The 13,772-nt window shown below is 56.8% G+C and overlaps 1 long non-coding RNA gene across 1 annotated transcript in view; it reads left to right on the top strand.

Annotated features, from left to right (window-relative positions):
* Positions 1-4,894: 4,894 nt before the first annotated feature.
* LOC107184703 overlaps positions 4,895-13,772 on the top strand; it is a 10,008-nt gene continuing 1,130 nt past the window's right edge. Inside the window, exons 1-2 of the long non-coding RNA XR_001515602.1 lie at positions 4,895-5,018; positions 12,532-12,538. This is a non-coding gene — a long non-coding RNA (uncharacterized LOC107184703). The remainder of the gene's footprint in view (positions 5,019-12,531; positions 12,539-13,772) is intronic.

Genomic DNA, 13,772 nt, shown 5'->3' with positions numbered 1-13,772 from the left:
CTCCAGCAGGGGGCAACCAGTCGATGTGTTTCTCTCACATCGATGTTTCTCTCTGTCTTTATCTCTCTCTTCCACTCTCCCTATAAATCAATAGAAAAATATCCTCGGGTGAGGATTAACCAAAAAAAAAAAAAATGGGGGAAAGGGTAGGGAGAAAGCAACCCTGGGAATAAAACAAAATGTCTGGGGCTGGAAATGGCCCCCAGTTTGCCAGCTGTCATGTAGCCCAGCTCGCTCCCCTGCAAGCAAGGAAAGCTGAGGCCCAAAGGAGAGGAGGGTGTGTCCTTTCCCCACAGGCTCCCTTCCTAATCCATTTCCTCCCCCACGTGAGTCGGTGTCTGGGCTGGTGGGACTAGGCCACAGGCAGCACTTTCCAACCCTGGGCTCCCCTCTCTCCTGGAGCTCCGCGGGCAGCGCTATTGTAGCTCCACTTTACAGAGGTGGAGGCTGAAGCCCAGAGAGGAGAAATGGGCGGACTGAGGAGCACATGGAGGTGGGGAGTGACGCTGGTCCTGGGGGCCTCCCTCTGCCCCTCTGGCCCCACATGCCTCGGTTCCCCACCACGCGTCACCTCCTGCAGGGCTTGCTGCAGCCTCCGTTTCCTCGTCTGGAACAGCAGAAATGGCCCCAGATGTTGGGGCTTCTTTTCTTAACCAAACAGGCTTCTCTCGTCCTCTGGCTTTAATAAGGTGTGATTTACAGGCAGTGAAGTCCCCCCAGTCAATGTCAGTTTGATGATGCGTGACAGATGCATGCAGCTTTGCAATGACCACCACAGAGGTCACCCGGAGCTTTCAGCTCATTTCACATCTGCCCTGTCAGGTAGCCCCCCTCAGTGGCAGCCATTTGCCTCTGCCAGGGAATGGGATGGCCGTCACCTTGCAGCCTGGCTTCGTGGGCTTGGCCTCACGCACGGACCCCAGCCCACGCTGTTTCTCCCTTTCCACGGCTGAGTGGTGTTCCAGTGGCCAGTGTTCCGTAACTGGTTTTTCCGTTCTCAAAATTCATGGACTTTTGAGTTCTTTGTTTTACTTAGAATAAATCTATACATATTTGCATACAGGTTTTTGTGTGTGGTTTCTATTTCTCTTGGCAGGGGAGGGGCTGGGCTGCAGGCAGGTGTATATTTAGTTTTATCGGAGACTGTGCCGTTTGCACTCGCGCCAACAGCGTGTGAGGGTTCCAGGGCGGCACAGCCCGTCCACATAGGCACTGTCAGTCCTTTACGGTTTCGCTCCTTCCGATGGTGCGCAGTGGCCTCTCATTGTGGTTCCAGCCTGCGTCCTCTGAAGCTAAGGGGGTTGCTCAGTGGCCATCCGGGTGTCTTCTCTGGTGAGGTATCTAAGGTCTTGTGCACATTGTCTAAGTTGGGTTATTGGTTTTCTTATGATTCTTTGTATTCCAGGTATAAGCCCTTTACAGAGATGTGTTTCAAAAAAATTTTCTCTCCGGGCTATTTTGAGGGTTAAATAACATCATACACACCCAGTGAGTGTGCTTCTCATCGTGACCTTATGACTCCTGCGTTTATGACTGTCCTGTCATGTGGCTAGAAAAGGCTCATGTCCCTCTGCCAGGGTCCCCTGCTGGGTTCTCCATGGAGCCGGCTGTCTGTGTTGTTGGTTGTTTATAACTGTCACTCCGGCTGCTGGGCTGGTCCGGAGGAGGCTGTGGAGGTGCCGCCCCGCTGCCCCGCCCGCCCCGCCCTGCCCTGGGCAGCACCCCTCCCCTGGCCAGCACCGGCTTCCAAGGCTGGTGCACACAGACATGGCCCCTCGTTCAAGTGTCACCACACCTGCAGGGTCAGATTCCCGCTGGTCAGAGACAGCGCAGGTCTGAAGAGGCGCTGTGGCCACCCAAGCCCACGGCCCCGGGCGTGGCACCGATCTCCTGGCACTGACATTGTCCTTTGCTCACGCCCTCAGGCAGTAGACATTCGCCCGGTTCGTGCGTATTGTCAGGCTGAGCAGAAGACAACTGGGGCTCGCAGGGACTGCTTATTGAGCACCTCGTAGGTGCCAAGCATGGGGCTCTGGGTGAAGTATCTCACTCTGGGGAGCAGCTCTTATGACCCATTTTACAGATGAGGAAAATGAGCCTTAGAGAGGCCAAGGGACTCAGTCAGTAAATTAGTGGCAGAGCAGGATTTAAACCCAGGCACGCTATGCTCTCGGCCTGAGCACTTGACTGCGAGCCCAGCTCAGCGCCCTTCGTGTGGCCAGCAGTCCTGGTGCCCGGGCCCGGCACGGGCACACCCTCCCTGAGCACACCGCAGCCGCTTCACCCTGTCCCCCTCTCCCTTCACGGGAATTGTGGCTCCCCTCTCTGCACCTTACCCAGGACACAGGTCCGCTTCGGGGCACTCTCCCACCCTGGGTCCCTGTTCTTTAACGTCATCCTGGCGGGACGGGCTGGCTCGGCTGCTGGGGCTCCCACAGAGGGGAGGGCAGCGCGGCTGGCAGCAGGCAGGCCTATTTTGGTGAGGTGCTCTCAGCCCATCATCTCCCTCTGGGCCTGCCTTCCTCAGAGACACTTGTGCGGGTGGGAAAGGCTGTGTGTGGGGATCTGCACTGTCCATGAAAAAGCCTGGAAGGCCTGCAGCGGGCGAGCGAAGTGGGAGTATCATTTGGTGGAGACTCTGCAGACGCGTAAGGAGGAGGCTGCTCTCCGTGCGCTGGCTGCCGTGGAAGGACCTGGATCTCGGGGTGCTCGGTCGCAGAGGTGGGTGGGGGAGGGAGAAGGGACAGCCATCGCCTCGTCCTGCAAGGGTACAGACAGGACCGAGTCCTGGGAGGACCCAGGGGGCAGGGGACAATGGTGGGACACAGTTCACTCTGCACCTTGTCACCTTGTGAACTTGAACGGGAACCTCCCCCTCCACTGGGAAGCCGCCTCTGATTCCCCCTCGAGGCGGGCGGCCGCCTGCGGTGGTGTTTTGCGTGATTCCGAGGGCCTGCCCTTTTCTAACCCGGCTGCCTGGGAGTTTTGGGGAGGGACCTCCCACCCGCCCTTCCCTGTCTGTGGGTCAGACTGACACCCCTGAGGGAAGAGCCAGGCTGAAGCGTAATTTTCCGGGGAGCCCACGCCTCCAGCTCCCGCCCCAGCAGCCTCTTCCGCCTCAGGCCACGGCGTGGGCCCCTCAAAGCCAGGCCTTGTGAGTCTGAGCATGTGCCGGGCACGTTCTACTCCTCACAGAACTCTTCAGTGAGTCCCTTCAAACCCCCGCTTCACGGAGAAGGAAACGGGCTCGGAGCAGCCGTGGGTCCCATGACTCACTTGGTGTCACACTAGTAAACGAGAAGCCAGCATGGACCCACGGGCTCTGAGTGCCTGTGGGGGACGCTGGTCCTCCACCCAGAGCCCTTCAGCTGGGGTGCCCTTTCCCTGCACTGGGTGACTGGGGACCCAGAATGCATCAGGCCCGGGCCTAGGGGCTCCTATGCCATAGGACCTATGGGGTGATGAGGGCAGCACAGGGGTTTTGGGAGCTCTTTGCAAAGGGCACCTTCTCCCCAGCACTCGGGCTCCTCCCTGGGCCCCACCCTCCTCCACCAGCCACTGAGGCCTCTGAGTCTTTTTCAGATCATGTCCCCACCTGCCCTCTCCACACCTGTCCCATCAGGACTTGGGACTGGCTCCAGCTCCTCACTGGAGGAGGAAACCCCGCCAGGGTCCCTGCCCCAGGGACATGCTGACCAACTGGGAAGAGGTAGGGGACTGTGAATGGTCCGTGTCCACAGAGATTGCAGAAGGGGGAAGGTCTTCAATAGCGGCTGCTCTACCCTGTGTCCTTCCTCCCATTTCCCGCGGGGGCTGCGGGGTGGGCGGCTATGGTGCTTTCCCTCTAAGCAGCTGGGCTGCTTCAACCACCAGAGTGACAGTGTGGCTCTAACTTTCCATCAGAAAGGGCCAGCGAGCTGCTGCCTGCTGCCTGTGGGCTCCTGTGCTCGGGAGTCCATCTGCCACGCAAGGGAGGACGCCTTGGCCAGACCCAGGCGCTGCGTGCAGGTGCCCTAACAAGCACAGAAATCTGGTAGCCGCCCACAGGAGACCCCCCCCCTCCACAGGAGTCCCGCCCACAGCCCCAGGTGCAGCAGGAAAGGACGGGGCCTCTAAGAATCCAGCTGAGGCCCCAGACCTGTGGGGCAGAGGCAGCCCGCCCCTGCTCGGTCCTGAGCATCTAACACACTTGCTTTCACCGCGGAGTTTGGGAGAAGGCTGTACCGCAGCAGGAGACGAGCAGACGGGCGTTCTGGGACTTTCCCAGCTGCGGTCATGCCTTTCTCCACACCGGTCTGCTGCGACCTGTGAGCGCAGGCTTGGAACTTGGCCCAGGGTCAACCCGAGTCACCGCGTTCCTCTCACAGGCGAGGCCGGGGGCTGGGTTAGAATCAGCACTGGCTGCGACCCTGTGCCTCAGCCAAAGGGACGCACCCCGCCCGGCTCCTGGAGTCGGAGCCCTGACCCCTGAGGGTCTCAGTGTGGGTAACGCAGGGAGGCGCAGGGGAGAGGGCGCCGTGTTAGCCGACAGGCAGAACTAAAAGTGATCCTGGCGGGTGGCTCAGTTGTGCTGATGCGCGAGGCTGTGGGTTGGGTCCCTGATCAGAGCACAGTGAGTGCATAAAGAAGTGCAACAGCGAATTGATGTCCCCCACTTTCTCCCTCTTCCTCTCTCTCTCTCTCTCTCTCTCTCTCAAAAAAAGTCAATAAAAATAACCATGGCATTTGTTTTTATTAAAATATTACATTAACATTATGTTATGGACTTTATTAACATTAAAATACTATATATTTAATATATGTTACAGGGGTGGGCAAACTTTTTGACTCGAGGGCCACAATGGGTTCTTAAACTGGACCGGAGGGCCGGAACAAAAGCATGGATGGAGTGTTTGTGTGAACTAATATAAATTCAAAGTAAACATCATTACATAAAAGGGTACGGTCTTTTTTTTCAATAGTTTTATTCGTTTCAAATGGGCGGATCCGGCCCCGCGGGCCGTAGTTTGCCCACGGCTGTGTTAAAAGCAACACATGGGTCTTGCAGAAATGTTTGACAGAAAAAGCATTTCTTGTAATATCAGTGCCCAGAAAGCATATTGCCAACCTGATGGAGTATCTCCTCCATTTCTACTCTGCAGCTTGGACCGAGCTTCAGCTCTTAGCAAACTTTCCCAATGTCTTGACGCAGAGACTAGGTGGCAGGAAGAAGCGTTCCCACCAAGGCGCAGGCGAGGTCATGTTGGGGCATGTGGCACCCTGGTCCCTGCACAGCCGCCGTCCCCTGCCGTGGCCCAGCTCCCAGCCACGCACAGAACAGCCCTGGGGGACACACTCTGAGGGCGCAAGGCTGCGTGGCCTTCCTGCCGTTTCTTGCACAAGCAATGGCCTCTGCTAACTCACAAATAGAAGGGCCTTTAAGCGAGAGACAGCACACGTTTCTTGAGATCAACAAGCATAGCTACTGGGGATGCTCTGACCAGGCAGATCCGCCAACGCTGTCTGACTAGGAGGCGAAGGCGAGGGGTGTTTATGGGAAAGGGAGGGGACACTGGGCCCCGGAAGGCGTGTCTGACGGTGCAGACAGTATGATAGTGGTGTTGATGCTAAGCGAGGTTTTTAATTTTCAGTCTGGCACTCATCATCACTGCTTTCTTGTCATTGCAAACAATTCCCTAGGCTCAGTGCAAAGGCTACCTTGCCTGCTTTCACCTTCCAAGGCTGAGGCCTCAGCCACGCAGGCACTCTCTCTCACTGGCAGCTCTGGCTCCCTCTCCAAGCGGCTCCTGGCATATGACTGGGCATCTAGGCTGAGGACGCAAAGCGGGCCACTTGCCTGCACGAACTGGGCCATCCCCACCAGCGTCAGGCTGGGTGTGGGGAGGAGACGAAGCCTTTGCTGGTGGCCGCCAGTGTCCCCTGCAGCCTGCCTCCCCCTGGGGGACACCTTCTTCTTTCCACCCAAGAACATTTGCAGTTTCCCAAGGTCAACCGCTCCTGCACCCCAGAGGGTCTGGGAGCAGAACATCTGGGAGGGTGGCTGGCTGAGCCTTCGTGGAGCTGGGGCGGGCGGTAAGGCCCTTGCCCGGCTGGTCCAGAGTTTTCTTTTGAGGAGACACAGCTTCTTCTCTGTGCAGGGAGGTGGGAGACAGTGAAAGAATCGATATAAAGACAAGTGCTGGCGAGGACGCAGAGACAAGGGGACCCTCGTGCACTGCTGGTGGGAAGGCAGACTGGTGCAGCCACTGTGGAGAACAGTATGGAGTTTCCTCAAAAAATTAAATATGGAACTGCCATTTGACCCAATGATTCTACTTCTGGGAATATATACACAGAAACTCAAAACACGAATTTGAAAAATAGATGCTAAATATGTGCGCCCTTATGCTCGCGGTAGCATTATTTACAACAGCCAAGATCTGGAAGCAGCCCAGTGCCGGTCAGTAGACAAATGGATAACAAAGAGGGAAATCTCACCGCTGGCTCCAGCCTGGACGGAGCGTCTACAGGCAGAAAAGCTCAGGGAAAGGGAAGCTCCTGTCCCAGGGAGAACCCGCCCGCCGGCTCCGGTGTCGGGCCTGGAGGGTGTCTTGCTGAGTGAAGTCACTCAGACAGAGAGGAGAAATCCCACAGGGTTTCACTTGTATGTGGAATATAAAGAGAAGAAATGAACAAAACAGAAACAGCCTCACAGACACAGAGAACAGACTGGTAGTTGGGGGGCGGGGCGGGGGGAGAGAAGGTGAGGGATTAGGATGTGCAGATGGGTGGTTACAGAAGAGTCAGGGATGCAAGTTACCGCAGAGGCCAGGGAGTACAGTCAGTATTACGGTAACGACGGTGTACGGTGACAGGTGAGGGCTGGAACACTTTGTACAGTGTACGATTGTCTAACCACCATACTGCACACCGAAAACTAATAGTATTGAATGTGGGCTGTAATTGAAAAATAAAAAATTTTAAAAGTCATTACTGTTCCTGCTAAAAAGTGTTTGTCACAGGCGCGGTCTGGTCAGGGGTTTGACTTTCCTCCGTGAGCTGTGTGGCCCAGCTCTTCGCGCCCGCGGAGCCCCACACCGGGCACGGCCCCTTCCCCTGCTCCAGTCTCCCTGGTGGGCACTGGGCGTGGGCCCTCCTCCCCGCTCCGAGCAGCCACTAGGTCACCGGGTTCCCAGGACCGCAGGATGGGGCGGCACCGGGTCGGGCGGGGCAGCGTCCACAGGGCCTGGGGAATGGCTCAGGCTTTTGTTCTGGAGCCTGTGGCTGGCCGCCGGAGAGTCCCCGGGTGACTCGCATCCTCTAAAAAGGTGCCATGTTTGGCCTCCCACGACTTGGGCCTGCCTCCTGACCTCGCGTCCTCCCTCCTGCCTCTCTGCCTGCTTGTGCAGGACACACTGGCCTTTTCCTTTTCCTCAGAGTTTACCTTTATTTTCATTGAAGTAATACTTGCACAGTGTACGAGTCACACCGCACTACACAGCTGGTAAAAGCCACGGAAGCATGGCCGCTGCCTGCTGACACCCCTGGACACACGGAGGCTGGACATCCTCTGGGGGTCAGGCTGTTCCAGGCCTGGGAACGCGGTGACCCAATGGACAGGGCTGCCTGCATCCACTGCCGACCTCCCAGTGCACCTGCCTCCGCCCCGTCAGCTCTTCCTCCCACTTCTCAGCCGCGGGCTTACACTCCACTTCTGTTCTCTCTCGTCCACTTCAGTGTCTGGTGGCGTCCTGCTACCAAGGTGATGATTTAATGCTGTCACACCGGGTCCCCCACTTCTCTTCCCCAAGTGCCCACTCTCATCACCATTTTTGGCTACATCAGTGTTTAGTGTTTACAATGTGATGATTATGTAAACATTCCCAGCTGAGCCAGGCAGTACTTTATAACTCCATGTTCCATTTTGTGTTTTTTTCAGGAGTTAATCATTGTCTTGTTTTCTTCTTGCAGCAAGTGGGGTGCCAGGGGTCCTTCAGCCTGGAGACTCCTGGGAAGTGGAGGGGTTAATTCTTCCTTTACAGGCTCTTGGTCCTCATGCGCCCCTGCCCCTCTCAGGCTGTGCTCCCGTCTGGGGTTGGGCTACACACCGGCCCCTCCCTGCACACTGAGCTCGCCTTCCTCTTCTCTGCTAAGTTGGTAACATTTTTCTATTTATTTTCCAGCTTTAAAATTTTTGTAGATTCCTCTTGTCCCTGTCATTGACTTTCCTACTCTTTTTGCCCTTTCGAGACTGCCTTCCTGTTTTGAAATGTTACTGTCATTTTAGTGGGGACTTGGGAGGGAAGGGAGACAAATGTCCCTGCTCAGGTGGTGGTGACCAGAAGTCCCTGCACCTCCTCCCTGCGGACCTCTGTGTGTCAGGGTGTTTTAAGTCAGGCCCTGCCCCCAGGTCCACATGGCTCCTCTTGTCACTTATGTCTGAGCTCAGAGGACACTTCCCCCAGGTAGGCCTCCTTGAACACACTGCCTGACCGAGCCATCCCAGTGCCCCTGCCACATCTCCCTGCTTGACTTTTGTTTGTAGCCTGATCTCTACCTGAAATTACTTTATATATTTACTTTCACTGACGTATTTGCCTTTTTCTCAATCTCCCCCAGAAGACTTGCTCCATGAAGGCAGGGACCTTGTACCCTTAGCACTTAATTCAGGGTCAAGCAAAAATACATGCTCAAGAGTTTATGTTGAGGGGCTGGATTGAATTTGAGTTTGGGATCTCTAAGAGACAAACTTCAGCAGAACTTAAGGAAGAAGCTGGTAATGGTCAGAGTTTCCTGAAAATGGAAGACACTGCCAGTGAGAGGGTGAGACCCTCATCATGGAGGACTGTAAGCCCAGGCTTGGGAACAGCTGAAGGGAACAGAGCCTGGTGGCCTGGCTCAGTGGTTGAGCTTCGACCTATGAACCAGGAGGTCACGGTTCAATTCCTGGTCAGGGCCCAGGCCCGGGTTTCAGGCTCGATCCCCAGTGTGGGGCATGCAGGAGGCAGCTGATCAGTGATTCTCTCTCATCATTGATGTTTCTCTCTCTCCTTTCCTCTCTGAAATCAATAAAGTATATTTTTTTTTAAAGAAAAGAAAGGGAAGAGAAACACTGATAAAAATGGAAGTGATGATCTCCAAGGGGTGGCTGAGACAAGTGTTGGCTCAAGGTCACTTGGCTCCTTCTTGGGGAGCCAGGACTCCCCTCAGATCTGAAAGCAGCCTGAGCAGCTGATACTGGGCTGCACCCAGGTCGTGGAGTCGGCCTGACCCACATGCAGGTCCACCCTCCTCTCCCCGGCCTATGATTTTGTCTCCGGGTGTGCAGCACTTCCCCCCAACAACTCGGAGGCCCTGAGTCCCAGGGAACCAGCGCGAGTCTCCCAGCCAATGCCCGCCATGCAGAAGGCTACTCCGATGACCTGCGTGAAGAGCCCGATTCCATCCCTCCTGGCAGTGGGTCTGTCTGAAACCTCGGGCCTCCGTTTTGTCTCTGAAATGAAGGTAGAGCCACACCAGCCTCATCAGCTCATGTCGAGTCTCAGGCTCGGAGGGCAACAGGTGTCAATCAATGCCTGTGCCCGCCCCTGGGCAGGAAGTGCCATGCGTGAAGACCAGGGAAGGCAGGCAGTCTCTGAGCCAGGTTCTTGGGGTGCAGCTCTGCAGAATGTGGGGCAGAGCAGGCCCGAGGGCTCCGTCAAGATCCAACAGCGTGGCATCTCTCCAGAAAGCAGCTGTGTTTTGCTCTGCAGAAGACAAGCTTGTGTCGGAAAAGGAAGGGACACTGTCTCACCTGACAGTTCCAACAGCTCTGCCATTACCGTGGCTCTGCACCGCCCCGAGCCTCCGTTTCCCCATCCTTTCTCACCTTCCTCCAAGGCACAGTTGTTCCCCGAGTGCCTGCCGTGTGCGGGGACCTCAGTGACCAAAGCGAAGCCAGTGCCCCGTGCGGCTGGCCCTGGAGTGAGTCCCTGCGATGCTGTGCTTCGAGGATTAGCACAGAGTAGAGGCTCTAACAACAGTACTTGCTGTTTTGCCGGTGGAGCCACCTAATGTGTATGGATCCCCCTTGGATACTCGAAGTTCCTCTTTTTTGTGCTGTGACTTCAGAGCCTGACCCTGAGTCAGAGGCTCCTGCCTCCTTCCAATTCTTCAAGGGCTTCCTCCTGCCCCAGAGAACTGCCTCCAGCCCCTGCTGCTGGGCCACAGGAACTGGCCCCGCGTTGGGGCAGCATAAGTGTGACGGAGAGGCAGGTGGGGGTTCCACCACTGGCTGAGCTGGGGTTCCTGATGAGAGGGGCTGGGTGGGGCCTGGGGGTGTTCCACAGAATCTCCCTTCCTGGTTTCAAAGCTGGTCTTTTCAGCATGCATTTCACATGCACAATCCTTAGTCACACTATGAGAGAGAGAGAGAGAGAGAGAGAGAGAGAGAGAGAGAGAGAGAGAGAGACCGATCAGTTGTCTCCTGCACATGCCCCCATCTGAGGGAACAGCCTTTGCAAAGGTGCCGGGCGTAGAGCTGGCGTTGGGATGCTGGGCTGGGGAGATGCCTGGCGGTTTTTCCCCACTTAGGGAGCCTCAGCACGTTCTGGAGTCGCAGCCCTGGACTCAGAAAGCTCTGTCTGGCCGCATGTGGAGGGCCTGGGGCCAGGAAGCCCTGAGGAGAGGTGGGAGGTCCCTGACACTGCCCAGAGCTCCCACAGCGTGGCCAGCACCACGCCACAGCTGGCCACCAGAGGGCGCTGTGGGTCAGCAGGCCAGGGAGACCTCGCTTCAGGAAGGTGGGAAGGCGCAGGCAGCTGTGCCTGTGGATTGTCTGCGAATGTGCCTGAGCAGGTGTGGCACTCCCCGTGCCTGTACATGGCTGTGTGGACCTAGGTTTACAGGGGTCTGTGGGGTTGGGACTATGCCAAGGTGTGTGAATGAGCAAGAGAGCACAGAGGTTAGAGCAGGGGCCCCAGCATCTCCCACTCTTGCAGCCGCACTGTCATTCCCCTACAGGCCATCCATCTCAGGCGTGTGCTCCCCAGACATCCTCAGGGCTCCTCCTCGGGTCCAGGCTCAGCCTCCCTCCCAGGGAGGCGTTTTAGACCTCCCTCTTTAAAGTTACAGTCCCCACCCCACCCATCCATGTCCCTGTCTCCACCCATATTCCTTTCCCTCCTTTTCTCCATAGGAATTATCATCCTCTGGCAGACTGCTTGCACTTGGGCATTTTGCTGGGGCTCACCCACTAGTCCGTCACCTCCGGAGGGCTGGGAGTTGTGTCTATCTAGTTCAGTGTTGTGCCCTCGTACTAGGCGCACAGTACGTGCTCAATAAGTAGTTGTTGAATGAATGAATGAGCTTCCCCGATCCTGGGTTCAGACCACCTCTCTCCAGCCCTCTGTCACCCAGGTCCTGCCCACCTCAGCTCACACCCACATCAATGCTTGGTTACACCCTCCCTTTCCTCCCACGCCTCAGTTCCCTGGAGTCTGCAGAGAGGGGTGTTTGGGACTTTTCTTCTGAGAGTCAGGGTCAGAACAGCTGTTGTGACCCTGTCAAATGCCCCTCTTGGTTTCTGAATGGCGGTGGGGTCCCCTGGCCTCACTGTACTACTTCCAGGCAGAGGGCTGGCAGATATTGCTGCAGCAGCTGAGAAACAGCTCTCCTGTGGTGCTCCCCACTGGCCCTCCGGTGCGGCCCCTTTCGTACCTACAACCCTTTCTAGGGAGCCTCTTGCTTCTTTGCCTGAGAAGCTCCTACAGATCCTTCAACGTCTAGTTTTAAAGTCCCCTCCTCTGAGGAGCCTTCCAACCTCACCCAGGCGGAGTCTGGCATCTTCCTGGGACTCGTGCTCATGCATCTATTTATAGCACCCTCATGGAGTTTTGTAATTCTTGGGCTGTCTGTCCGGCTCCCTGACTAACCTTGTCAATGTCTCCAACTGGAGGGCCTGTCTGAGTCATATGGGTGCCTGGGAGGTCAGCATGAGCCTCAAGGCATTTCATCGATATCTGTGGCATGTTTCCGTCCTTCCTTTGTTTATTCCTCAAATATTTATTAGACACCTTCTATGTGCTCGGCCCTGGGCTGTGCATCAGGAACACAGCAGAGATGAGTTGGCAAGATTCCTGCCCAGGAGGGGCCCACAGTGTAGCGGGAGAGATAGTGGAGGCACCAGTGCCGTGCAGAGAATTGAAGCTGATCTGGGGAATGACTAGGAAGGCCCCTTAGGAGTGTTCATGTAGGAGAAGGCCTGCAGGATGACAGGGAACCAGCCCCAGGAGTGATGATGATGAGAGAGGGTAGGGGGAAGATGTTCCAGCAGAGGGGACAGCTTGCAGGGGTGGTGGCCCTGCATCAGGACCGGGATTGGTATGTGCAAGGGGCAGCAGGAAGGCCCAGGAGCAGAAGGACAGGGGAACGTGGCAGGAGTGGAAGTCCGATTGGCCGGCAGGACCTGAACCCAGGAAGCCCCCCCGGCCCAGCTTGCAGTCCTGCTAGGGTAGCCGCTCCTGGTGCCCATCTTCAGATGGAGAAGCACCAGGTCCTGAGAGGAAGCGAAAGGCCCCAGGTCGCAGAGCCCATTTGGACGGAGTGCTCCGGGCCATCTAGACACCAGCAGTGGGAAGGCCAGCATGGCTTCCTGTAGGAGGCGGCCCGCAGTGTGTTTACAAACATTTCCTGGGCAGTTAGTGAGGGCCCGGCTGTGAGCCAGCAATTCCTCAGCCTGAGCTCAGGAACCCCTTCAGAGAGGCCTCCTTGTCCCACGGGACTCAGTGACTTCCAGTGAGTGGCAGAGTTGATACTGGAACCCATACCTGTCTGCATCCATAGCTCACAGTTTTCCACCCACTTCCTGGAAAGGGTAAGCAAGGGACACAGGAAGAGAAGGATAATTATAAGGTCTCCCCCTTATCTTATCTGGCCCTCCCCATCACTGTATGGGTGGGGTGGGGCCTGCAGGGATCACCCCTGTTTTACAAAGGGGCAAACAGAGGTCAGCACCCCTGCTCCAAGCGTTTCCAGCGGGCGCTGGAATTTGCTTCCATCACGTGAGGTCCCTGGCAGGCCACACGCTCATGCCTGCCGGAGGCACAGGGCTGGCCTCCTGACCTTTGCCAGGTGCTTCCTCCCCTCACTAGCCTGTAGCCTTCCATCTAGTCACCTGATCCCAGCACCGGACTGATCATCGAAGAGGACTGGCCCATCTGGCCATTACCCAGAGGAGCTGATGAGGCCCCAAGAGGAGAGGAGAGAACCAAAGGCCCAGGGACAGCCAGGATGAGACCCTTTTCAAGGCTTGCTGAGTGGAGTAAAATACACTGAAATGCCATCTTACTCTCAGACTCAGTTTCCCCATGTGTAGAATGTGGGACAGCAGCGACGCAACCGTGAACAAAGATACATCTATCGGCTTCTTCCGAAGTCCCACCGAGTTCACGCTGCATCCCCGCGGCTCACAGGGCCGATGCAGAGCAGGTCCTGGCGGACGTTTGAAGCAGGAGTGGGTGCCGCCTGGCGTGCCGGGTTTGTGTCAAACACGTACGAGTGTCCTGGGGAGCCCAGTGCCATTCTCATCCGAAGCGCCAGGAGGCGAACGTTGGGGTTCGGGGTTTTCTGACTGGCCAAGGTCACCCCAGCTAGGAAGTGGCCGCGTCGGGATCAGCACTCCGGGGCGCACTTCAACCCCCGCCCCCGCCCGCCCGCGGCACCCTACCTTCCCGCTTCCCCACGCCCGCGGCCCCCTCGGAGAGCCGGGCTGTTCCCGGAGGACGCACTCGGGGCGGGTCCGCAAAGCGCGCAGT

The sequence above is a fragment of the Myotis davidii genome, unplaced genomic scaffold, assembly GCF_000327345.1.
Source record: "Myotis davidii unplaced genomic scaffold, ASM32734v1 scaffold207, whole genome shotgun sequence".
Taxonomy (NCBI): domain Eukaryota; kingdom Metazoa; phylum Chordata; class Mammalia; order Chiroptera; family Vespertilionidae; genus Myotis; species Myotis davidii.
This window is presented reverse-complemented; position numbering and strand designations above follow the sequence as displayed.